We start from the raw sequence: 25,003 nt of genomic DNA on the forward strand, positions 1-25,003 counted from the left end.
GTATTGTTGGTTTAGTGGGTTCGATTCCCCCGGTCTAGGCCTTGGATTTTATTTAATGGTTAATATGAGAATTCAGCAGTTGAAGTACCTGCTCACGGCACCTAATTTGATAGTTAGACGTAAAACCCACGTGTAAAACTAGGCATTACCTTTACTTTATTCTAGGAGAGTTCCGGAAATGGGGATTATTTAGCTTAATCTCTCATGTTTACTTCAGTGAATAGTATAATAATAGCCGCAAGTTCCTTATACTGTTGAGGATTAAAATTCAGGCGTGACTTAACGTCCAGCTACCAATTAGGTGTCGTGGACGGACGCGACTAGCAAACATACTTTACTGTAAATTTCTTTTATTAACCATTAAATAAAATCCAAGGCCTAAGACCGGGAATCGAACCCAGTACCACAATACATAATTTGATAGCTTCGCAGGTCTCGCCGGATTAAGATAATTCAGGCTAATATTTGTTTGGCCGGAAGTATGCTTTCTTGAAGGCGTTGAGGATCCGTAAACCATTAAAATAGATCCGTCAGTTGAATTTGAAATGCTGATTTTAATGAACCGAAGTTGTAAAGAGTAAAAAAATGACAAGTTTTAAGAAAAGCAACAGAAGAACATGTAAATATTTGATACTAATTCTTTTCTTTCCAGTCTTATGATAATTGTAAAAATCCAGAATAGAGGAGTATGAGGCCATAGGGGGAGACCTCCTCCTACCACGGCCCTAGTGAGTACCATTAACTGGGCAGGCCATCGCCGTCACGCCAATATCGCCAGAGTGGCCTCTAGAGCACGCCATTGTTATATCTCTTTGGCCTCTCTTATACTTCCATTCTCTGTCTCTGTCTCTCTCTCCCCACCTCCCCACTTCTTCATTCTGGTCTATCGACTCTACTGTCTGATACTTGTGAATTATTCAAGAGTTGGTGAGCCAGAGCGAACTAATTAATACGTCACATTAGTGGGTGGGTGTGTGTGTGTGTGTCTGTTCAGTGGTTAGATGGAAGTGGTTTAGTATGAAGGACTCTCTCTCTACTATAAAGTAACGGTGGTCGAAGGCGATAGTTGATGGAAACCCTGGAGTGGGGTCCACCGCCAAGAAGAGAGAGAAAGAGAGAGATAGAGGGACGACGTTGCCGCCTCCAAGGTCTATTCAACTCTGACTGTGATTATATGGAACTACTACCTCCTATATTCCATTTTCCTACCTTCAGGCCAATCCTTCAACAACCACGTCCTCCGTTCTACTCTGAACACCAAAGCTATCACGCTGCATGTTCTTCTACTTGGGGGATGTGTCTAATATTAATTTGACAACACGGTGAAATGAAGAAGAATTACTTTTGCTTGTCCTGCCTCCGTGTCCGCTTCTTCTTTAGTACAACTTACTATTTGTCATAAAGTTACTTTCAGACTTCACTTTTCTTTCTTTTTTGTTCACTCTTTCCGCTTTCATTTTTTTGTTCCTTCACTATCCCTTTATCAAAAATATTGATCTGAAGAAATTAAGTTCTCTGTAACCGCCATTTTTTTTTTATTCAAGTATTTTTAACAAAATGTCTGCACAGTTGATTTATGGTTCAATAAAGGTCTCATTTGAGACCTCCAAACGTAATACGTACTGTGGTACTGGTTTCGATTCCCCAGTCTTAGGCATGGATTTTATTTAATGGTTAATATGAGTGAATTTACAGTAATGAATGTTTGTTAGTCACCTCCGTCCACGACACCTAATTTGCTAGAAAGACGTAAAGACTACCTGAAAAAATAAGCATTTCTTTAAAGGTCTCATTTTCAGCCTAGTTTTAAGGCTACGTCAAATTTTAGAAATTTATTGTTAATCCTTATTTCGAGATTCCTCTTGACCAAAATCTTATGTGTAACACTCACAGCACCACATTCTTCTAGTTTACACATCTTCACGAGATTTATATGTAACCGACGACTCTGTAGTGGAAGCAAAGACAATTTTGGCTGTATCACTGCCCAGTACCTTGTGAATAAATTGTTCTTGGTGTGGGTATCTAACTCGTTGAGGAGCAATATGAGTTCCTCGGTTTTACTGTAATTGGTATTCATGTCTTCTGCTATCTTGATTCATTGGAGGAGCACATGGACCATACACCAGCAATGAAACATTCTTTTTAAGAACTCCTTAGCATCGTAATGAATAGTTACAACCTCCGAAGACTGCAGCAATCTTTAGGCTAACCCTACAATCAGATTGCAAATTCTGGCTACTGAAATAACTACTCCATATTCCTTCTAGTAATGATAGAACTATCAACAACCACTCTCTAGAAATATCTGTCAGTTATTGCTATCCGGAAATTGCTTACGAAGATCTTCTTCTTCTTGAAGCTCTACAGCCCGTTGTGGGCCTTTGACTTCTCTAATAATGTCACACCAGATATTCCTATTTCTTGCTTTTCCTCTCCAGTCATCTATTCCAACGGTCTTTAGGACTTCCTCAACCTCCAACTTCCAACTCTTTTTTTGCCAAACAGGTAATTTTTCCAACCATTCTTTCCACGTGATCCAGCCACTCTATTTGTCTGGACTTTTATAAAGTGCGTTACGCAGACGTCTTTGTACAAAAACTCATAGAGCTCTCCGTTCTTTTGAATTCTCCAACTATCACTGTTCAGTGTCATAAACCGGACCGAATTTTTCTTTAATATCTTCCATTCTTTTGAAGATGATGTTCACCCAAGACTATACTACCAAATCTTGGGTATTCTAAGAATCAAATCCGACTCAGTTCACAATCATACCATATAAAAGCGGTATGTCATCGAATTATAGAGACATGCGACTTCCACGTTCAAACTTCCTAAACCCATCACACTTCGGCTACATCATCCCAAACTGACTCATTCTTGATTTTTTGAACTAGATTTCAGTGGTTTTTAAAGAGAAAATAATGTAGTAGTGAGAGAAATAACTGATAGAAGGTGGATTCAGAGTGAAGTAATATCATTTCTTTCTATTTTAAGATTTTTCTCGTATATTGAGTTCAAAGCTACCCCCACCAGTGGGGCAGATATTAATATTTGACACAAAAATTTTAAATTAAAAAAATATAGAGATGTATGTTAAGTACCAACTGTTTATTGATATAGATCTGTTAAGAAGACTTGAAAGTTGTAGAAAACAAAATAAAAAGGTTCAATAATACGATTCTGTGCGCACTCTGTAAACAGAAAATGTAAATTCTGTTCAAATGTGGCCCCCCTCTCCGCTATATTGTAAATAGGAAGACTAGGGCCTAGAAGGGCCTTTAAATGGAGAAATAGTTATTTAGTTACTTGCGAGTGCAAGTGCAAATTGTCGAGTGTGACGAAAATACTTTACACTCGAGTTAAATATTATATTTTTTCTGCAACCATTAGGGTTATTAACTAAAAAAAAAACTAAACAGGAATCACTAGAATCCATTTTAAATTTCTATAAGGTAACACTATAACCTTTTTAACTGTTATAATTAAAAATATCTAATTATTTATTAAAATATTATTTTTATTTCTATATTCCTTTCAATTTTTATTTTATTTTTTAATATTCGTTTTTTAATTATTTAAATAAAATAAATTTAAATAAGCTTATTAAAGTTTTACAGAAAATATTTAATAACAAAACTTCTTATATCAAGGAAGCAGAATAAAGTTTTTCCACTCACTAGTGAGGAAAGTGACACTAATGGGAATTTTTCCCCACTAGTGAGGTAAAGTTGGGCATTACACAGCTGATTTTAATTGAGTAATGGGAACATTCCTACATGGTTGCAGAAAAAAGATATTAACCTCCATACTGGCACTGACTAGTGCAATTTATTGTAGTATTGAGTTCAATTTCCGGTCTATACTTTGGATTTTATGGGTTAATGTGAGAAATTTATAGTAAAATTGGTTCGCTAAAAAGACATCTAATTTGGTAAACGTTAAGACCGCCTGAAAAAAAATAGGCATTACCTTACTCACTTCTAGTTTAAAAATAATAACAATTTAAGAAAATGTCTGGGACAGAAGATAATTAAGTAATTGACTACATTTTCCAGCTCAAATCTCATTTCTGCTCACAATAAAGTAAAGTAAAAGAGATATAAGAAAAGCTTTTGTTCGGTCTAAGTGAAAGTTACTTCACATTTGTGTTTGTGTGTCTAGTAAGTATTTATAAAGTTTTTCTCTATGAACGAATTAAAGAAAATAAAAGGGAAGGAAAAACAGGTTGAAAAACCAATAAAAACTGTTCGCCTAGAAGAACGTAAAGAAAATCTAGTTCAACGGGATAGGGTAGTGAGAAACAGGAGTAAAGCGGAGGAGAGAGAGGATAAAGGTAAGTCTGAAATAGCGTTTCCAGCCAGGAGGGAAAAGAGGGCTAATTAGTGTTGGGCGCTCCCTGGTGGTCCAAGTAGGAAACCAATTAGAAGGAAAAACAAACTAAAATTAAGTTGAAGTTAAAAAAAAAAAAAACTAACTAACAAAATGAGTCGGAAAACTAGGAAAAACAAAAAAAAAATCCAAAACTTTTTTTGTTTCTCACCAAGTTCGGAGGGCGACTTTTGATAACAAAGCGAGAATTAACTTTTCTTTTTTTCCTCCAAACAATAATCGATATTATGAACTTCTGTTATGTTGATTCTATTTCGCTCTCTTTTCCATCTACTGTGAGCATTGGAGAGGGGGGAGAATTGGTAAACTAATTACATGAAAGTAGTTTACCAAATGTTATTTATTTATACACGAGAAAATGGCCTGAAAATAAAAACAAACAATAACTATCCAATCAATTAAAAGTTTCTAACTGGCTGGTTAAACACTTTTCTTTGGGCTATTTAACGTCGAGTGAGCCACTAAGAATGGAACTAATATTGTCTTTAACTAATTTATTTAAATGCAAAACAAAGAAAGAAAATTTTTGTTTATTTTCTTTCTTTGAATTGAATATTCAATATATTAGAACTATTTTTTCCCAAAACATCTCTTTATATTAAGCTATATATAAACATGCCCCAGTATTCTGACGTAGAAGGAAATTCATTGGCTGAAACTGTTTGAAGGAAGCACGTTGCAATACCCTTTTTACTAGAGCTAGAACTTTTACGAGAGATCTGTCCGATCTGGAAAAGCTAGGGCAAAACAAAAGGAAAATTACAATAAAGGAAAGAAAGTACTGCCAATTTTTCCAGGCCTCCAACTATCACAAATTAGGTGTTGTGAACGGAGGCGACTAGTAAACATACTTCACTATAAATTTCTTATATTAACCATTAAATAAAATCTAAGATCTAGACACCGGGAATCGAACCCACTAAACCAACAATATATCTAAGCATTGCAGGTCTAACCTATAACCACCTAACATACTTTACTATAAATTTCTTATATTAACCATTAAATAAAATCTAAGACCTAGACACCGGGAATCGAACCCACTAAACCAACAATACATCTTAGTATTGCAGGTCTAGCCTATAACCACCTAACATACTTTACTATAAATTTCTTATATTAACCATTAAATAAAATCTAAGACCTAGACACCGGGAATCGAACCCACTAAACCAACAATACATCTTAGTTTTGCAGGTCTAGCCTATAACCACCTAACATACTTGACTATAAATTTCTTATATTAACCATTAAATAAAATCTAAGACCTAGACACCGGGAATCGAACCCACTAAACCAACAATACATCTTAGTATTGCAGGTCTAGCCTATAACCACCTAACATACTTTACTATAAATTTCTTATATTAACCATTAAATAAAATCTAAGACCTAGACACCGGGAATCGAACCCACTAAACCAACAATACATCTTAGTATTGCAGGTCTAGTCTATAACCACCTAACATACTTTACTATAAATTTCTTATATTAACCATTAAATAAAATCTAAGACCTAGACACCGGGAATCGAACCCACTAAACCAACAATACATCTGAGCTTTGCGGGTCTAGCCTATAACCACCTAACATACTTTACTATAAATTTCTTATATTAACCATTAACCCCTTAATGCACAGTTTTTTTGAAAAAGACCGCTATATTTTATACTTGAATAAGTAAGAGTTATAGCTTACAATCCCATGTAAATGATAAATATCAATAAAACGATTGTTTTTCTTTGCATTCACAATATTTTCAATTCTCGATTATATTTGAGTGTGAAAAATTATAGCAGCATAAAGTACAACGCCGCTCGAATGATCTCGAGTGTGCACAGTTTGGCCAGTTTAGCGCGCTCGAGTTAAGGGGTTAAATAAGATCCAAGGCCTAGACCGGGGGAATCGAATCCACTAACCAACAATACAACTCAGTTTTGCGGGACTAGTCTCTTAACCGCCTATCATACTTTACTGTAAATTTCTCATATTAACCATTAAATAAAATCCAAGACCTAGACACCAGGGAATCGAACCCACTAACCGACAATACATCTTAGCTTTGCGGGTCTAGTATAATATCTTAAACGCTCGACTAACTTCTAAAGATTTTTAGTACAGGTTAAGACAAGTTAAGCTGCCCCAGTGAAACCCCTATATGTAGTCTTTGTGTATTAATAGCAACCGCTACTGATACTTATCTTTTATTAAAAGAAGTTTATGGCGATGAATGTTAATCACGTGCGCGAGTTTTTGAGTGGTTCAAGCGTTTCCAAGATGGCTGAGAAGATGTCGGAGTTGATGACCTACCGGGTCGCCCTTCCACATCCAAAAACGGATTGAAAATATCAGTTTATAATTAATCAACATTACTACCGTGAGGTGCTTGCTTAACTCCGTGAAAGAGTAAGGAAAAAACGACCCGATTTGTGGAAGAACAAGTCATGGGTTCTTTATCAAGTCAATGCGCTGGCTCACACTGCATTGTCTGTCAAGACGATTCTAGCCAAGTACAACATCCCAGTTTTAGGCCATCCGCCTTATTCGCCTGACCTGGCCGCCCCATGTGACTTTTGTCTGTTCCCCAAAGTCAAATCTACATTAAAAGGAACACGATTTCAGTCCGTTGAAGCTGTGAAAGAAAAAGTGGCACGTGTCATGGCAGGAGCTCACAGAAAAAGACTTCCAGCACTGTTTCGAACAATGGTAAATTCGCATGGAGCGTTGTAGGGATATGGGAGGGGTGTATATTGAAGGTGATAATAACTAAATATGTATAAATTTAAAATAAAATGATTTACAGCAATAGTCTCGTTATTTAATAGCCACACCTCGTATAGACTGAAACATATGCAATAGAACAGTCTAATATTTTTGTTTGTGTGGGTTTCCCAGTTGGGATCTGGGGGAAAATGGGCCATCTTGCTTTTCTAGAGAGGGGAAGAATGTTGATTAACAAAAATTTTCTCCATTAATTTTTCCTTAATAAGGAATAAAAAAAAAATGTACTTTTATTAAAACATGCACTCATTACAATGTTAACTTGTTAGTGCATGTGTTAGTTTGGCGCGCATGTTGAACATAAAGCGGAATGCAGCTGACACAGCGGAGGGAGAGAACTTGATGAAGCCCCCTCCCTGCCTCGAACACTAAATTCCCCCCGTCTAGAGTAACCCTCCTGTTGCAGATCCAGTGGACACAGGGGGGGAGAGAGACAGTTCAACAGGGGATACCAGGTGTTGGTAATGTTCAATTCTCAATGATCCCTAGCCCTCCCTTCTTTCTCTAATAACCAATCTCTTCCTGGCCCTGTTCTGGACAGGGTTTATACTCTAAGACTAGGAAACGATCAGTATTTTTGAAGATTTTGGAGCAGTTGTAGGAAGGAAGGAGAAACAGACGCACGCCTGGATACGGTGTATCATAATATTTAGTATTTAGGGATCCATGGGGACCTTACACTAATACTTGGTCCAGATGTCAAAACCCCTAATGCTTTAATCCAGAATGTGGGCGCTACATGCATTCTGATCCTAATACCAAGATCCTGGAAGCCCCGTTGCCCATATTTTCTACTTATTAGGTTCCTATCGAATCCAATAAATTATATATTGAACCTGGGGGTGGCCTATTATCGGCTTTGAAATTGCCGGGGAAGGAAGGAGACAGGCTCCTTATACTGGTATCCAACTGAATCTGCATAAAATTAAAAAGTGCTCTCCTGAATGCTTTTATTAAAAAAAAAAATCGACCGGAAGCGCATAACTTTTCGTGTTTTCTCTCACGGTTTAATACTTGTAAGAAAAGCAGTCTTACGATCGTGTCAAATTATCGATAATCGAATTTTTACCGGAAGTATCCGAGTAGAGTAATCGCCTACTTTTTCAGGCGGAACTTTCCGTCCAACTACCAATCTTGGTGTCGTAAATACTATAATAATCATAAAATCATTAAAGCCGTTGTCATGAATTTGTCAAAAAAAAAAAACAAATTCTAGTAAAATGTCAATTTTTGGATAACCGATTTTGGCTAAAAGCGTATTTCTGGTTCTTCAATTTTCCGTTTTCAAGTTATGCTCTTCACAATCACGTACGAACAAATCAGTAAAAACAAAAAAAAACACTAATTCTTGTATAGGGTACCTCAAAGCGCATACTTTAGATCAGGGGTCCCCAAACTTTTTACACAGGGGGCCACAGTTCACTGTCCCTCAGACCGTTGGAGGGCCGGACTATAAAACAAACTATTTTAAAGTAAAAAAAAAACGGGAGCAAATAGAATATTTCAAATAAAGAACAAGTAAATTTAAATCACCAAACTGCCCAGTATTTCTGTGGGAATTATGGACCTGCTTTTGGCTAATGAGATGATCCTATGTCCGGTTTAGATATAGTGCTTTGCCTTTCTTCCTACTACTGCTGTTATTTTACACTGTTTTCGGAGCCATGATGCGTGCATCCCGCGTTATCGGAAGTAGTACTGTACTTGAGCGACGCAGCGCTTTGCGCCACATATGTGTGCTCCTCTCACTGACCACCTAGTGAAAGAGATGCCCCTTCCTGAAGTGCGGCGGGGGCTGGATAAATGCCTTCAGGGGGCCGCGTGTGGCCCGCGGGCCATAGTTTGGGGGACCCCTGCTTTAGATAGTACTCAAAATGGGGTATCTATAAGATTGGAAAAAGTACTGTCTGTAATTATTAGAAGTAATGATTAGTGTTGAATTTCCCTTGTATTTTCCACGCTTTTATAATAAATGGAACGTGTAAACGTTTTGGGTTTTTAGGAATATGGGTTTAAAATACCCTTGGCCAAAACTATATCTCCAAGGGAAGGCAGCCCTTGGGTGTGTAGGGTGTGTGCCTTGGTGCGTTTTTTTTTTTCGTGCATGTGGAAGTAAACGGTGTACTGTGCTAGGAACCCGTGGGATTGCAACACCCAGGAGGAAGCTCTGCATGCAATTAGAATGGAAAATACGCGGTTGAAGTTTGAAACGTAAAGTTCGACGCTATAAATTAGAATTAGTTAGTATTTGAAAAAAAGTAAACGTTTATTCTGAAATGTATTTCTGTTGCCTAGAAGACGTCATAGCACTACGATTTGATCATTTCGTGTATTTTAAGACTGAGTTTAAGTCAATCTTATAAGACCCAAAGAAGTCTTTTAAGGGAATCTCGAGTTTTGAGTTTGAAAGTTTATTTCAAATTTAAAATAGATATATAAAAGGAGGTTTCAGGCTGCAGTGCCTATATACTCTCCATATCCTTAATATTTTCATTGACAAATGGTCCAAACTTACATACTAAGGCAAAAAAACATTAAAAAAACCTTATTACATAGAATTAAGGGAATCAACGTAATTACAGTTTGGCAAGGAGGCAACGAACTTTGTAAGCTAGAACTTCATAAACTAGTGAGGCTTCAACATTGAACAAATATAGAGAGCTTTAAGAGCTTATTTTCCCTTCCACGTAACTAACAAACACTTAATCCACAAAATTTTTCCCATTCTAATTAATTGCCATCTGATTAGATTAATTAAACAAAGTGCTGCTATTTAATTATTCAAAGTTTAAAGTACCGGAAGAGAATTCTTTAATTAACGCTTAGATCTCAATGAAAATAAGATCAAAGTTGAAGTGAACTTTTAACTGACGGCGTTTAAAAAACATCACAGGTGAGTAACCGAGTAAGGAAGGTAAGATTTCCTGACCGGTTATTTAATAATTACATCTCCTCCTACATCCTGTCCCTTTAAAAAAAAGAAAAAGGAAGAAAGGGAAACACTTTCTAAGACCCTCCTCCTAACCTTCACACGTACCTTACACCGGAGAATCTCCCCCTTCTTTATATGCTCGCTTTGATACGTCATCGTCTTTGAAAACTGTCTGACAGGTTGTTTTCTTTTTTTTTATCTAAACGTTTTACAACCTTCATGGTGTTAAATCTAAATTAGTTCTTTCTAATTATTGTTGAACCCTTCCAAACAATTCAGGGCAAATTACCACCGATAAATCGTATATGGTAACAGATTAAAAAATTTTTGCGTCAATAATTATTGAGGTCTAATATACTGTGGTACCTCAGTTTTCGAACGCCTTGACTTTCGAACAAATCGGTATTCGACCAAGAAATTCGAGAAAATATTGTCCTGAAATCCGAACAAACATTTGGAACTTGAACACTCGAAATGAGCCGAATGGCGTTCGTACGGCGCGGCGCGCCTCACCCGCAGCATCAGTACGAGTCAATCTGCGAAAAGGAGGAAGATTCACGCCTAGTGTTTCCCTATACATTACTCTTATTTTAACCCTTAGACATCAGGGACCAAAGAAAGCCAGCAGTGATAGTAAAGATACAGTTTAAGAGAAAAGCTGCGAGAAGAATTATTGAACTCAAGAAAGAAATAATTACCAGATATGAAATGCATTTTATGATTTTACACAAAATTAGGTCATGATTTAAATTAGGTCAGTAAAACGGCTTATTTCTGGGGCTTAGAAACGAAATAAACTAGTTTACATTAATTCTAATGGGATAAATTGTTTCGGTTCTCGACCAAATTGGTTCTCAACCGCACTTCCGGAACGAATTGTGGTCGAGAATCGAGGTAAATAAGTACATTGCCTTAGACAGTTCTTCGATGACGTTCTTACACGGAACCAATTAGAAAGATTTCGAAACTGTAAGGCTGCTAAAAATTTCACTCTAGTCTCTTAGACAGACATTGATTCGAGCTATTTTTACTATTTCTTACTCTAGTAAGAGAGAGAGATGATATTGTGATGTAGCAGATTTTCCATTTAGCGTCTTAATCGGAAGTACCCGTTTGGAGAACTCACCAAGTTTCAACAGAATGGTCTCTCTCTGTCACTAACTCTGTGCGTATATCCGTCTTCCACCCAAACTCAAAAAAATCGGAAAATTTACAGGAAGTTACAAAACAACATTTCGTTTAGATGACATCAGAGAGGATGCTACCGTTTTTAGCTTTTAGCCAAAACAAAATCGGTCGAATAATCTTTCTTTGCATTTACAGCGCGTGAAGGGCCCTATTTGAGGTTTCAAGAAGTATTAAGGCTTTTGCAGAGTAGGTTTGTCGCGACCTTAAGCGAACCCCCCCCCCCCCCCAATGGTACAATAGAGGACCTTGGATTTTAAAGGGTTTTTTTTATCACCCTTGGCCAAAACTATATCTCCAAGGGAAGGTAGCCCTTGGTTTGTGTAGGGTGTGGTGCGTTTGTTTTCATGCATGTGTTACTTGTATAGTGAAAGTGCATGGTGTACTGTGCTAGGAACCCGTGGGATTGCAACACCCAGGAAGCTGTATGCAACAGCGACCCCATGCGGGAATGATAGTAGTTATAATAATAGTAATAGTTAACATAATCGATTTTTCAGTTCTTTAAGTGTTTTCCCGCAAAAGGTTTTAACCGATTTTCTCTACTCTTGGATTATAAGTAGATCTATAATAGGATGAAAAATAAATGCCAGTTTCAGTCATTATAAACTTTATTTTGCCGAGCTTTCTGCCTAAGAGACTAGGTCATCTTCAGGGCTAATTTACAATGTACTGTTTTACATCATTAGAGAGTTGGTGTGTCTTCTGTCTTGCCTGTTCTTGGACAGTCCTGAAGATGACCTTAGTTCCTTAGGACGAAAGCTCGGCATAATAAAGTTTATCATGACAGAAAATTGGCAGTTATTTTTTTCATCCTATTGAAACTATGATTCAGTCACCAAAAATAATGAACAGTAGATCTATAATGTTTGAATTGATAACTTACGATAAACGTATTTTCCAGGATAATTCTACTATGGGCCCCCCATTAGGAGGGGGAAAGATTGGTTAGGGTTCCCCCTAAAAAGTGTCACGTTTCTATAGTCTGCTGTATAGTCATCTTTTATTTAGACTCACATTTAGGACTAATATATCAAATTGGCTGACCGAATATGCAAGTTTAATGAGAACACATTTTCCAGTATCTGGGGAGATTTCCATGAAAATGGGGCCCTTTACATTCCAAACTTTGAAACGAGATCATTTGAAATTTTGATCAAGAAATCCACCAGATATTTCAGGGAAATAACAGAAGGTGTTCAATCTCAACGCTTGTGGCTACATATTTTTACAATTCACAGCCTTAAACTTAAACGAGAATCAGAGTTCAGCCTTATGCCTTATCCACTGTACTCCAGATCACTTGGACAGTGGATTATCATTCTTTCAAGTATCTGGATAATTTCCTTGCCAGGTAAGACCACAGAGAATTAGACCGGAAAATATCACCTTATAATTTCTAAAAAAAATTTGGAATGAGCACCGACATAAAGTGCTGACTTTTTTAAAGCAGGGTACTTAACTATAAAACTTAGCTATAACTACTAAAAAAAAAAAAGCAAGGAACAAAAACAAAAAATAGTTGAATACTTAGAAAGAATCTAGAACAAAAAGGGAGAGCAGTACAGAACAAAAGACAAAACCCAAGCAATTTAAAATCGATTAGCCTTTAGGCTAAAACATTAAGTAAAACAAATTTACATAAATTTATGATTAAGCCTTAATCTGGCGCGAGTAGAGTGCCAAAGATCAACTGTGATTCGCCCCCATCTCCGCTCTTATAATTCTCCCATTACAATGGTGGTAATTATTGTAATGGTCTTTTTCTTTTTCTTTTTTTTTAATGAACAGCAAATCAAGAAAATATCTTTTGCGATAAATCGCAACTGTAACAATATCACCAACAAAAGTTCCATAATTATCGCGATAAATACTAAAAATTAATTGACGCGCTTTTCTTTAATTTCCCAAATGTCTAATTTACATTTAAGGGGGGAAAGAAAAGTCATTTTCCCTCTACGAAATGAGGATAATTATTAACTGCTTAATGGGGCAAAGTCAACGAGACAACATTATCAACAGAGATGTGGTGGCACTAACTGAGAGCTATTATTTTTTCTTCCACAGTTATAATTACCATTATATCGTAAAAATGATAATTTCTGCACTATTAAAACAAATCATTGACTTGTGACTGAATAAAGTTTCACTTATTGGCATTTAAATCGATTTAAATTTTATTACAATTAAGTTAATTTTTGGTTTTCTCTATCTCACTCTACTCACAGAAGGTTTTTTTCTAATTTTGAATTTTGATATTATTACTTTTACTCTCCGCAGCATCACTCTGCCCCTCATTTACTATGACTCAATTTCAATTCCTCCAGCCAATGTTGTCCGTTATCTTGGGCTGTATTTTGACAAAAGACTGGACTTGGAACCCGCACACAAGACTTAAACGAACTGAAGTTAACAGACGTTATCGACTACTTAAAAGACTACTAGACCAACGTTCAAATCTTTCCCTTAATAACAAACGACGGATTTACAATTCTATACTGAAACCCTCCTGGAAGTACTGGTATTGAACGGTTCAACGAAACGTTCCAGTCTTCAACGTTTCACATCTAACTATCCACACAGACCTGGGAAATTCCGTTTGTAGGTCCAGGTTGCAAGAACTCGCTATAAAAGTTTTCATCAGAACTAGCACTCTCATTTCAGTCCACTTGTTCGCCGCCATTTATCATCTCATCACCTTTCAGATCATCCTCCCAGACGATTAAAATCAACCTATCGTCTCGGTGATTTTCTCTCTTCTGAAGAGAGTAGCTAATCCTGGTGACGACTTAGGGAGTGTTATCACTGGGATAAACTTGAGCCCTGAAGATGATCTTGTCCCTTAGATCAATAGCTTGGCCAAACAAATAATAATTATAATAATAATAATAAATAGGACTAAGGGAAGGGATTAGCTATGAGGTTAGCATACTGGACTCCCACGCGGAGGTCCCGGGTTCGAATCCAGCAGCTGACCCTTAGATTTTCTCTTCCTAGGAGCTTCTTACAGCTCACTGTCCGGTGATGGACAGTGTTGTCTGTAACGAGAGAACACTGTCCGGAGGCCGGCAGTGCACTGGAAAAAGCTCCGGGCGCTAATAACCTCTGCTGTTGATGCGCCAAAAAAAAAAAAAAAAAAAAAAAAAAAATAAAAATAAATAAATAGGACTAAAATTGGCAATACTCTTTCCTCCTATTGGACAACAAAAATATGTATATTCAAGTTAGCATTGATTCCCGGGTAATCGATATTGGTTTCTTTAGCGGCTTGTTCTTTATACCAATCCTAAGGGGAACATTTAACGGAAACTTTATTGTGAATAATCAGTTTTAACAACAAAAATGGCAAAAAATAAAAAACGGATTAAATCGATTGTTGGTTATTTCAGACCATCGATTAAGAAATATTGTTATTAATCGATAAGTGCTTCCATAGAAGTACAAATGATTACTAGAATTTCAGTTTTCGTCCATTAGGACATAAAGCTAATATGTGGTTCCAAGGTTCGATTCCCGGTCTTAGGCCCTGGATTTTATTTAATGGTTTAATGTGAGAACTCAATACGTGAAAAATTCATGTAAAAAGGTACAACCGGGTTGAGGTTAGACGCCACATTAGCTGAGCGGTTATAGGCTAGACCCGCAATACTGAGATGTATTGTTGGTTTAGTGGGTTCGATTCTCCAGGTCTAGGCTTTGGATTTTATTTAATGGTTAATATGAGAAATTTACAGTAAAGTATGTATGTTAGGCGGTTAAAGGCTAGACCCGCAAAGCTAAGATGTATTGTTGGCTTAGTCGGTTCGATCCCCCCGATCTAGGCCTTGTATTTTATTTAATGGATAATATGAGAAATTTATAGTAAAGTATGTTAGGCGGTTAGAGACTAGACCCGCAATGCTAAGATGTATTGTTGGTTTAATGGGTTCGATTCCCCTGGTCTAGGCCTTGGATTTTATTTAATGGTTAATATGAGAAATTTATAGTAAAGTATGTTAGGCGTTTAAGAGACTAGACCCTCAATGCTAAGATGTATTGTTGGTTTAGTGGGTTCGATTCCCCCTGGTCTAGGCATTGGATTTTATTTAATGGTTAATATGAGAAATTTATAGTAAAGTGTGTTTGCTAGAAGCCTCCATCTACGACACCTAATTTGGTAGCTGGACGTTAAGCCTGCCTAAAAAATAGGCAATTACTTTATTTTTTAATCGATAAGTGCAAATAAGTCAATATTTCTGGTCTCCCCCAACATACTCATTCCTGTGGGAATATCAACATACCTTGGGTGCTCTAGGGAGTGTACCGTATCAGTTCATATCCGCTGTGACTCAGTCTCAACTACTTAGCATAACGTACCTATTGGCTGGCCGTATGCAGACTATTATAACAGTACTGTAAGGGCGCATGTCTTTCACAAAATATAACAGAAAATATAAACCTAATTGACAATTACTGGCTGTCTGTATGAACATTTTATTTATATATATATATATATATATATATATATATATATACACTAAGTTTTAGGGCATGGGAAAATAAATTTCAACGATAGCATGCGCGCACCCTATTGCTTTAATAGTTAACTATTAGGGTATTATAATTATTACTATTTTTTTTTAGCTCACATAAAGTCATGTAATAAATATATTTAATGAGGCTTCTGATTTTATTTATTTTCAGATTGATTTCTTGTGAATAGTTCATGAGATAAAAATCTACGCTTTTATAAATCTACGCTTCTCTCATTTGTTCCAATTTCAGCCAATCATAGTGGTGGGGGCTGATGATGGATGAGTCTCCAAAAAAGATGGTGGATTATCAAACAGCTCAAGATGACTAAACCACCTGACACGCAACATTAGCATAGAGCTACACCACTCAATTGTAATTTATGTTCATTAACGTCTTACTATATCTTATAACTATCAGTTATGCTTGAGTTTCATTTATTTAAAAAAAAAAAAAATTGATTTTAAGATTGTGGGAAAGAGAGAGAGAAGGGTATTTTGCCCTTTTCTCTAACGTGCCACTTCTTATTCTTGGGCATTGTACGAATTCACCACCTGAGTAATGTTATTATAAATTAAATACAGTGGTACCTCGGTTCTCAACCACAATTCTTCACGGAAGTGCGGTCGAGAACCAGTTTGGTCGAGAACCATAACAATTTATCCCATAAGAAATAATGTTAACTAGTTTATTTCGTTACTAAGCCCCAGAAATATTAGGCCGTTTTACTGGCCTAATTTTTATATTTAATGTAAAAACATGTATCTAAACAGGAAATAAGATCTAAAAGTGTAAATATAAACACCTACTCGGCTCATCTCGGTGGTGTTCGAGTTCCTCAAAATGTTTGTTCGGATTTCAGGACAATATTTCTCGAATTGCTTGGTGGAATACCGATTTTGTTCGAAAGTCAAGTCGTTCGAAAACCGAGGTACCAAATAATAAAAGTTAGCGGAAAATGAAACAGTTCCAACAATATTGTTTTTAAGAAGAATAGATTTTTCCCATTTTCCAAAATTTTGGTCAAAAACAGCTGCTTCGATTTTCATGAAAATACTTTTTACTAATTGCTTATAGATAGAGTTACAACATTTTTTTTTGAACATTTTTCCAGGAAAGTTCTATTTAAAGGTCAGTTAGGTGCATTATGTCCCCAATTGCATAGTGAAAAAATGCATGGTGTACTGTGCTAGGAACCCATGGGATTGCAGCACCCAGGAAGTTGTATGCAACAACAGCGAACCGCTGCGTGAATGAATCCTCATGTAAACCATTAAATAAAATCAAAAGTCTAGATCGGGGGAATCGAACCCACTAAACCAACAATACATCTCAGCATTGCGGGTCTAGTATCTTAACCGCTCGGCTATCGTGGCCCTGTAACCTTTATATCTGTAGTACAATATAATTTAGTAGTGATCACTAAACTAATCCTTTCTCTAGTTTTAATTAAGTTCAAACTCTGTAAAAGAAAATCAGGTTGAGACTGCAAGAGATACTATTTCTCTAAGATTTATTTATTTTTTCATCCGTAATATTCATCAATGAGAATACTTTTTAACGGTCATCACCCTCCCTACCCCCACACAATCTCTCATTGTAACCACAAAAATATCGGAAACCATAAATACCGTTAGTTTACGTGACGGTGTTAGTATAAACCAATAAACAATCACCCATTCATACAGAAGGCCATGTGTGTATCGGCCAACGGTCAAAAACTGTTTTGTAGATAACATACAATAGTTTTTAGTGTATTAGTGGGCAGATGTGTATAAGTATGAGCGCGCGAAAAATATATCTAGGGATATCCCATAGAGAGTAGTAACCATTGGTAACCAATCTAACTAACACATACACACACACGTGTATATCAGTAAAGGGTGGAAAAGGGGTTGTAAATACGGTGGCGGGATTGCCCGACCAGGTGAACTAGAAGTCGTCCGTGTTGGGTATGTGTGTGTATGGAGATAGAAACTGCAGTATTAGGACTGCATATGCAGAGAGTTTTTGCAATTGTCAACAGTTTCCTTCAGGATGACCCATATCAAAAGCATTTTAACCCTTCGCACAAAATCTCTTTCAGTTACCACCTATTGCTCTTGGCAACAGATGTTAAATGTTAAACCACCCCGAACTATTATACAAGATTCTGGAAAAATTCTTGAAAACAAAAAAAAAAATAAAGATTTGTAAGAAAAAGGGTAGTTCTTATTACGAACACCAAACACCTTTTTCACCTTCTCAATAAATTTAACCCCTTTTAAGAAAGCTTTACCAAACAACATATGTACCGAATCCATATGACATCTGCTTCCGAATCTGGGTGGATTTTAGGTCATCAGCTAAAAGTGGTGGGTGAGGGAGAAAGACAGAGAGAGAGAGTAGGCCGCGTAGTGAAAGGTGTGCATCGAGATTTTACCCACAAAAATATTTTAGGGAAAATATCAAGGTGAGTTTGGTAATTCAAGACGTTCCTTAGTGGGGGTGATGTTTAATGGTTTATAGATGGAACAATTGGACCAGATTTACCTGAACATAGTTCATTTTACTCGACCACCTTTACAGATCTATATTACTGTTGAATATAATAATTTTTCAAAACTCCATAAACCTTCTATCTCCAGGCTTGAGTATAAATTGATTAGACTATCCTCTCACCGCAGGAAGCAAAAGCATAGCGATCGCGATAAATTTTCAAAATTATATTTTAACCGGAAATAAATGTTTTTAATGACCACCTGTACGCCAGGAAAATTTAATGACTATTCCAAAAAAAAATTGCAGATAAGTACAAAGAAAAAAACTCACGTCACCAGAACCGGAAAGTATCAACAACCCAATGACGCTGTTGCATACAAAAAAAGGAATGGAAGACTTATGAACATCCTGCAAAATACTAGAAATATACAACCAGAAAGCCATTCACCAAAATACATTATGAAAGACCAAATTATCTTTTAATAACTCTGATACACACCTTAAAATGATTCTGTACCAAACTCAGTGATAGATAGGCTCACAAAAAATAAAGTAGGAATATACTAGCACATTGAATGTTCTATACTGTTTTAACCATTTTAGCGAGCGACTTTTTTCTGCAATCTCTCGGGGGGCTTACAGATTACCAGAGCATTCTGTGTTCATTCAAAATCTTGCACCGCCGCTTCATACGAGGGTCGTTTGAAAAGTCCGTGCAAAGTCAGAGAGATAGCACCACTGGCGCGTATCGAGGTTATGTTTAGTTAGTAGCATCTCTTGGAAGAACGCACAACAAGTTTCAACCAGATCGGTCTATTTCTTTGTGTTTGGCATTCGTTTGAATCGAGGAAGTCGAGTGATTTTCAAAAGATGGACGAAAAAGAATTTCGTGTGTTGATTAAACACTAATTTATGAAAGGCAAAACGCCTCAGGAGACTAAAGAGAAGCTTGATAAACATTATGGTGACTCTGCACCTTCGATTAGAACAGTTTATAAGTGGTTTCAAAATTTTCAGAGTGGCCATATGGGCACAAGTGACGCTGAACGTTCTGGACGCCCTGTTGAGGTTACTACTCCAGAAATCATTGATAAAATCCATGATATGGTGATGGATGACAGAAGAGTGAAGGTGCGTGAGATTGCTAGTGCTGTGGGTATCTCGAATGAACGGGTACATAATATTTTGCATCAACATTTGGACATGACAAAGCTATCCGCAAGATGGGTGCCGCGATTGCTCACGCTTGACCAAAAACGAAATCGTGTGAAGTGTTGCAAGGACGGTTTGCAGCTGTTCCAGAAGAATCCGCAGGACTTTAAGCGTCGTTTCGTCACTGCGGATGAAACATCACTACACTGCTGAGACCAAAGAACAATCTAAACAATGGGTTACCAAGGGGGAATCTGCGCCAAAAAAAGGCGAAGACCGTTCCTTCGGCCGGAAAGATTATGGCTACTGTCTTTTGGGATTCGCAAGGAATAATCCTCATCGACTATCTGGAAAAGGGTAAAACTATTACAGGTGCATATTATTCATCGTTATTGGACCGTTTGAAAACCGAGCTGCAAGAAAAACGCCCACGATTGGCCCACAAAAAAGTCCTTTTCCATCACGACAACGCACCAGCTCACACCTCAGCAGTTGTGGTCGCAAAATTAATGGAAATAGGGTTCCAACTCGTTTCACATCCCCCCCTATTCCCCAGACTTGGCTCCCTCGGACTACTATTTGTTCCCCAATATGAAGAAATGGCTGGCGGGAAAAAGATTTTATTCAAACGAGGAGGTGATTGCAGAAACGAATGGCTATTTTTCAGACTTGGACAAATCCTATTATTCGGAAGGGATCAACAAACTAGAGCAGCGTTGGACGAAGTGTATAAGCCTAAAAGGAGACTATGTTGAAAAATAAAAAAGGTTTACCCCAAAAAATTAAGTAGTTTTTATTTTTGCACGGACTTTTCAAACGACCCTCGTATATGCATTGCTCTAGTTAACTAGGGAGGCCAAAAGCTTTTTACAAGGAAGAAAAGAGAGCTTTGAATTCTGCGCAAAATGAAATCATGCTCGTACTGTGAGGTCTGAATCTCTATCTAAGGTACAAAAACGGCCATTGCACAAGGGTTGACAGCTTCTATTTGTGTGCGTAATTCCCCAATCTCTAATGCGGTGACCAAACATGTACCAACCACTTATCATTTGGCTGAGACTCCCTCCACCCCGCTACGTGTAAAATACTTGGCAGTTCTATTGGTAAGATAAAGGAAACATCCCACCAAATAATATTCTTATTGAATTTATATTAAAAGTTCGAGTTTTTATAGTTAATGGCAATTTTATAAAGTTCACAACGAGTATACACGTCCAACGCACCGTAATATAGAATTGGTTTGACGTATCGTACACGTCAAACACGCTTAACTGATTGAAGTCTTCTATTCAAGATAGTACTTATTAACGCAATATATATTAATTTATTAGAATCACATGTTCATCAATATTTAATTTAACAACAATTATTGCTTAGTACAGATGAACCAAAAATAATAATTTCATATTTACTGCTTGAATTTGCTTAAATTTATGAAATAAAATTTTTGACTTTACAATTCTAAAATATTACCTATTTACGAAAAAAACTGGGTACTACAAACAACTACTAGATTTCATTATTTTTAAAAAAGTTTGACGATTCATCAACATTTTGAATAATACTGATACACACAATGTCACCTCTCTCTCACTCTGTCAGCAAGTGTAGTACAAGACGGAAACAAAAAGTGAAGTCGAAATCTCTACACCAAACTGACTAATCTACCTCCTACCATCTACTGACTAATCATGCTGAATGAAAGACCGAAAACCAATCAGGGATACAAGAAATATGCATGCTACGACAGGATAAAATCAAAGATATTATCCATTAATGCGGGCCTTACCATCCATTTGAAATACTTTTAGTCGAATTCTTTTGGTACGACCTCTTTCAGTACGTTCTCTTCTAGTAAGTCCTCTTTCAGTAAGTCCTCTTTCAGTACGTCCTCTTTTAGTAAGTCCTCTTTTTTGCATTGCACGCGTTTTGTTAGTGTGAGGGGCTTGTTTGGCTAAGAATGTTACTTGTCGAGGAGGAAAATCCAAGGCCTTGAGAGCTTTACCCAGGAGTCGCTCTCCAGAATTAAGAGTCTGATTAAACGGACGGGTCTGGAAGGAGAGCTCTAAAGTTGGGGAGTCACAATAGATCTAAAGGGGTCACAGTGGCGTAGGCCTGGAGGCCGCCCTAATCTAATCTAAGTATTTTTTTAGTATCTCCTCTTTTTGTACGACCTCTTTCAGTATGTCCTCTTTTAGTAAGTCCTCTTTCAGTAAAACCTCTTCTAGTAAGTTCTCATTCAGTACGTCCTCTTTTAGTAAGTACTCTTTCAGCACGTCCTCTTCTAGTAAGTCCTCTTACAGTACGTCCTCTTTTAGTAAGTTCTCTTTTTTGCACTGCACATTTTGTGTCAGTGTGAGGGGTTTGTTTGGCGAAGGATATCACTTCTCGGGGAGGAAAAACCAAGGCCTTGAGAGCTTTACCCAGAAGTCGCTCTCCAGAATTAAGAGTCTGATTAAACGGACGGGTCTAGAAGGAGAGCTCTAAAGTTGGGGAGCCATAATAGATCCAAAGGGGTCGTAGTGGCGTAGGCCTTGAGGCCGCCCTAATCTAATCTAAGTACTCTTTCAGTACGTCCTCTTTAGGTAAGTCCTCTATCAATGTCTTCTTTTTTGCACTGCACGCGTTGTGTTAGTGTGAGAAGCTTGTTTTGCTAAGGATGTCACTTCTCGGGGAGGAAAAACCAAGGCCTTGAGAGCTTTACCCAGGAGTCGCTCTCCAGAATTAAGAGTCTGATTAAACGGACGGGTCTGGAGGGAGAGCTCTAAAGTTGGGGAGCCACAATAGATCCAAAGGGGTCGCAGTGGCCGCCCTAATCTAAACTAAGTCCTCTTTTAGTAAGTCCTCTTTTAGTAAGTCCTCTTTCAGTACGTCCTTTTTTCAGTACGAGAACGTTTTAAAAAAACAAAAATACAAATAAAAACCCAACCAAAGCACTTAATACTTAAAAAAACTCATTTGTTTATAATCTCCATCAATAAAAAAAAGCCCTCGTTCTCAGATATTGTACCGGTGTTATTGTAACCAATTAAACTTAACTGTTAATATTATGATTAGCCAGGTGTTGTAAATGTCTAGGATCGTTTTTTTTTTTTTTCTTTTCCTTTTTTTTTTATGATCCAGGAGAGGCCATGAGTCAACTACCGGCGGCCTACTGTGTTTACACAGACAGACACACGTACGCTCCAAGTAGAAAGAGAAAGTTTAGCACGCTTCCTGACTGTCTATTGCTCTCTCTTTTCCTTGCGCCTAACACCCGCCCGCCTGCACCCCCAGCCTGGTGTAGCCCACCTTTAGCCTTCATTTCATTCCCCACTCCATCCATCCCACTTCAGATATTTACCCGTACTAACAATCAGTACACCGCGTGCCAGGCGAGTGGCTGCCCTGTGCTGTTTCCCCTTCTTTCCCTTTACGCACACACGCAGTGCTCCTGAGGGGTTCCTGTCAGGTGCGCGTTGAAATTAACCACGCTAAACTAAAAGTGAAAAATGGAAAGAAAAAAGAATAAAATTATAAAATATTATTTCTAATTTGTGTTATTTAATAATCAAAGAATCACGTTTGATAACACCATTGTCTCTTTTTGATGAATTTTCTTTAAAAAAAAAAAAAAACATCTGTAAGGAAGAAGCGTAGATCTAAATACCCCCTCCATTCAATCATCTGTCTTTACTACGTAGTTCGGATGCGGAAATAGTTATTCGCGACTTTACATTCCGCACTGACGTCTACTTCCTTTCATCAAATACCACGCAATTTAGGCTAATAAACATCTATAAAAAATGGTTGTCCATTCTTTTTGGTGACTGATTCATAGTTCCAATAGGATGGATGAAAAAATAATTGCCATTTCAGTCGAGTAAAATTTATTTTGCCGAGCTTTCGTCCTAGGGACTAGGTTATCTTCAGGGCTGTGGAACATAATTACAGATTGTTAACAATTATTCTATTAAAATAATAATATAATATGTATAATATAATGAATTTACAAAAATTATTTACCTAGTTTACAAAGTAATATTTTACAACATTACAGGGTTGGTGTGTCTTCTGTCTTGTCTGTGTTCATGGGCTGAGTGTGATCGGTCTGTGTGTGATATGTGTTAGGTTGTGTGGAAGTTAAATTCATTATATTATACATATTATATTATTATTTTAATAGAATAATTGTTAACAAACTGTAAATATGTTCCACAGCCCTGAAGATGACCTAGTCCCTAGGTCGAAAGCTCGGCAAAATAAATTTTACTCCACTGAAATGGCAATTATTTTTTCATACTATCTATAAAAAAGTTAGACTAACATGTTGTATCTTGCACAAAAAGTTAGACTAACATGTTGTATCTTGCACAAAAAGTTAGACTAACATGTTGTATCTTGCACAAAAAAAAAATCGAAAACTCCTGAACTCCAAAAAAACGACCATCATCAAGTGGATTTTCTACCTCCATATCTCACAAACTCTTAAACTGGGGGCTGGCGATACGGGTGCACCATTATGCAGAGATGTCTTAACCACATGGAAGATACCCAACCAATGCCTGAGAAAAACCCTGTGCAAGAAACCAAAGAATATTTTTCAAGAATATCCCTGGACGACATCTTAATCAGTATCACTGAAAGTGTGAGGTGTCATTTGACGTACTAACAAAAGCACGTGACTGATGAGGAGGAGTAACGTGGTCAATTCGGGGCTAGCCTATCCAATATATATTTCATGGACGTACTGAAAGAGGAAGTACTGAAAGAGGACGTACTGAAAGAGGACGTACTGAAAGAGGACTTACTAAAAGAGGACGTACTGAAAGAGGACTTACTAAAAAAGGACGTATTGAAAGAGGTCATACAAAAAGAGGAGATACTAAAAGAGGACTTAGATTAGATTGGCTATTCTTCCCCAAAAGAACTGGGCCCAGTTTAGCTCTTCCACACACACACACCTAGAGCTCTTCAAGTCTTCAAGAAAATTCCACAATCAATCTAGAGGTGAAGAGATTAGAATTCAGTGCCCTCAAACACATCCTCACTTTCAGATTTCCGAAAATGAAGAATACGCTCATCCCAAAGCAATAAGAAAAAAAGTGTAGCAAAAAGCACTGTCCTTTCTGGAGAAGAGGCAGTTCGCGTAATGGCTAGAAATGTTGGGGGAAAAAAGCTTATCCTTTTATCTGTCAAAGAGTTGTAAGAAAGATTTAAACAGCAGTCTGCTGGATTCGAACTCCGGTCCTTCCTTTGCAAGGTGCATTTCCACTATCCTTTCCATCACTCACTGTTTCTGTTTTTATTGATGTTCACTGAAAAATGGCTCCACCGACTTTCCCTAGGGATTCGAAGTGAATTTTCCATCGTAAAATTATCTAAATAAGCTCGCTAGAAGAAAGCGCTTTCAGCAGTTCGGGTGAAATTAGCTGCAGTTACTTACTAACAAAAATAATAATGACAATAATTAATTAAGTCCACATGTTTCGAACGCATGAAGCATTTCATGAATATGCACTTTTATTTTTTCCATTATAATATTATATTCTCCCCCTCTCCCAAAAAAAGAATTCAAACAAAGTTGTA

The sequence above is a fragment of the Rhodnius prolixus genome, unplaced genomic scaffold (assembly GCF_049639745.1).
Source record: "Rhodnius prolixus isolate KJV_2025 unplaced genomic scaffold, Rpr scaffold_2, whole genome shotgun sequence".
Lineage (NCBI taxonomy): Eukaryota > Metazoa > Arthropoda > Insecta > Hemiptera > Reduviidae > Rhodnius > Rhodnius prolixus.